Source organism: Apium graveolens, chromosome 6 (genome assembly GCF_009905375.1).
Source record: "Apium graveolens cultivar Ventura chromosome 6, ASM990537v1, whole genome shotgun sequence".
NCBI classification, from domain to species: domain Eukaryota; kingdom Viridiplantae; phylum Streptophyta; class Magnoliopsida; order Apiales; family Apiaceae; genus Apium; species Apium graveolens.
Genome location: NC_133652.1, coordinates 182,636,746 through 182,640,366, shown reverse-complemented (window position 1 = coordinate 182,640,366; position 3,621 = coordinate 182,636,746).

Sequence of the window (3,621 nt, the reverse complement as noted above, 5' to 3'; positions counted from 1 at the left end):
CTTCTCAGAAGGATTCTGGAATTGGGGGATCTAAGCTTCTCAAAAGGCTTAGAAGAATGACTTTTGCTGAAACTCCCAAGGAATCCCCACCTTCTAAGAGATACAAGAAACAGAGAGCTAAAAGGCCAGTTTCAGATGATGAGGAAGCAGCAGCTAAGGAAGGGGATCAGGAATCTCCGATCTCACAAGAACCAGAATCTGCTGAAGCCACTGTTTCTCCATTAACTCCACCTCAGGAAGCTGCTACTGAAATGGCAAACACACCATCTGTGTCTCCTGTTCAAAAGACTGTATCTCCTGTTGATCCAAACATAAGTGCTGAAATTGATATTCAGAACCTACTTGTGCCTGAGGTACTTTACTTCGAAGCTCCAACAGCACTTCATCCATCAACAATCCATGTCTCCGATGCTACTCAAACTCCAGAATTATCTACTACACCTTCTCTGCATCTAGATGATGATGATAATATTCTAGGTGAGCATCAGAATATGGTTGTTGATCAGAACTTGGAACCAGATCAGCACTTAGAGGATGATGCTGAAGCCTCAATTGCTTCTCATACTGTTGTTTTATCAGAAGATGCTGATTCTGTAAGTTCTGATGCTGTAAATGCTGATGATACTGGTGATGCTGCTCCAAATGCAGATGCTGATGAAGCAGGTCCTTCAGGACATGCACCTCAACAAACTGTTCCTAAATCTGAATTAGTTAAGAAGTTTGTTACAAGAGAAGCACCAGTGCCTTGGAGTGAAACTCCTGCAGGACAGGAGTGGACTAAGGAATGGAACTCAGTTACATGTGTTCCATCTGCAAAGAATCTTGCTGAGCACTTGACAAAAGCTGATGAGATGTTAATTACTGATGATTTCAAAACACAGCTTCGAGTCACTGCATTGAGTACTAAACATCTGCAAGGTCTTCATTCCACTACTCATGCAGAAATACATAAAATTCAGGAAGAATTACTCAAGCAAGAACAAGTTCAGAAAATTGACAAGAAAAAATTCTTCCAACTTACCTTTGACAGAGTTGCTTATATTGAGAAGACTCAAGAGAAACAACAATCTCGGATTGATGATATTTTGAAAAATCAAGCTTCTCAGCAATCTCAACTTGATGAAATCCAAGCCTCAGTGGAATTGCTTGTCTCTCTTATGTTACCTGCTGATGCCAAAAAGGGGGAGAAAGTAGTTAAGTCCAAATATAAAACTGATAAGACACTGAAAGGGAGGGATGATGAAAAGGATGACCAAGGAACCTCTGGAATGGGTGGAGGTCATAGTCAAGGTAGAGGTTTCTCATCAAGAAAAGCTGAAATCACAAGTCACGGAACAAGTTCTGATGCTGGAAAAAGAATTACTTATGCTATTGGTAAAAGGATAAGTTATGATGAACTTTTAGATCTTGATGAAGAAATGTCAAGACAGTTATTTCTTCAAAAAATCCAGGAATGGACTTGGAGAGTCTAATGGAAGAAGAAGCCAGACTTAAATCAGAAAAAGTCAAATCTAAATCTGAAGCTTCTGGTAAAAAGAAACTTCCAACACTCAAAGGCATTGTGATAAAAGAAAAGACAAATCCTGAAGCAATCATGGTTAAATCACAACTGCAGATAGATCCAAGGTCCAAGGGCAAAGAGAAAGTTGGTGAACCTATCAAGGTTTATGTGCCTCCTGTGAATGAAGAAATTACTGATGAAGATGCTGATCTTGCTCTGACTTTAAGAAAAGTTCCTAAGACAACCTCTGACATGGCTCAAGTTGTTCAGAGTCAAGAGCTAGTTAGTTCTAATAAATCAAAGACACTCCTACCAAGATTCACTAAAGCCAAACAGACTCAGCCTTTGAAGACTGCTGCAAGTGGTTTTGAAGAAAGAGTGGTTACTGGAAAGGAAGCAAGAGATAAAACTGGATTGGGAAGTGCTGATGAAAGAAGAATACAGAACACTGCCAATGATCCAACTTCCTTAAGTGAACCAGGTATTGGAGCAACTCCTAAGAGATTGAATCAACTGGAATCTGTACAAATGGTTTGCTATACCTACTTGAAAGAACACATTTTCTTGTACCTCATGACAGATGGTAGGGTTTATCATATAAGGGAAAATGCCATTCCACTGAAGTATTTTGAAGAACTGGAGCATGTATTATTCTTACTTCAAGTGAATGACAGAATAACAGAAAGTGTTGCAAACTATTTGAAGAATCAGATTCAGAGACAGAAAAGGCTTTGTTCTGTTAAGTCTGACAGCACATATCTTCCAAAGTACATAGATCACAAGGGTGATATAGTTGAGATGAAGCCCAACACTACCAAGATTATAACTACCTTTCTGGGTTACAGGGCTGTGGAATTCAATCTTGAGTCTGATAAAGCATATTTGATCAGACTAGATCAGGACATAAGGAAAGCTAAAATTAATGATCTCAGGGCTGCAATCTTTCAAACTGGTGAAGATTCTGCAGAACTTAAAGATGCTAAAAGGAGGATGATTGATGAACTCAGATATGCTGAGAGATGTTTGTTGAAGAACTATCTCAGAACAACTCCTGACATCAGAGAGATCAGAAGATGAAGCCAAGTCAAGATCTACAACTGCTTAAATTCTGATATGAATACAGACTGAAGTTGTTATCAGAAGTTAAAGATTGGTAAACCTTTAAGGACTGTAAATTGTAGTTATCTAGTCAAATTCTCATGCATTTGTACTTAATGTTTTTGACATCATCAAATATCTGTTAAACTTGTATATTATGCTAATTTACAAGTTGGGGGAGATTGTTAGATATATTTGATAATGTCATGGCTAATGTGATTTATGTTTAGTTTTCAGATCTTACTTAAATAGGATAAATCAGTACTTACTGGAAGTCAGGACTTAAGGATATCAGTACTTATATTATCAGGAGATAATCATCAGAAGATGGATATCATAACTTAAGTACTGAAGGACGTTCAGATAAGGAAGTCAGCTGGTTAAAGGAAAGAAGATCCAGACAAACATAAGAAGAGATATGCATGAAGAAGGAATTCTATGAAGAATAGAATACTTGGAAGAAAAGATATCTGATTGATATATTTTAGGAAGCAAAATTATATTCTGTATCAATTAGTGATTATCTTGTAACTGTGTAGTATATAAACACAGACATAGGGTTTACACTAGAAGTGTTATCACAATCGAGAAGATTAATTATTGTAACCCTAACAGCTCTCGTGATATTTGTTCATCACTTAGAGAGGACAGTTCCATATTGTAACAGAGTTTATTGTTCCAATAAAGTTTGTTTTTTGTTACTTGAGTTATTAAAGTTCGATTTGATTGTACTATACACTGTATTCACCCCCTCTACAGTGTGTGTGTGACCTAACATAAACCTTCATTCATACATATGGAGCTAAATTACTCTTCCTGGTCATACACATATGAAGGTCTTATGAACTCGTTATACCTGTGACAACAAGACCAACCCATTCACAATCGTTCATTGTCTCAAAGGACTAACTTTGTTTGTGCTAATCTTATTTTGGTTCTAATTCTAATAATTTATGTTCATGAATGCCTCCCTATTTTTACTGACTATTTTACTTTACTTTACACATCTCTTTATGTTCGAT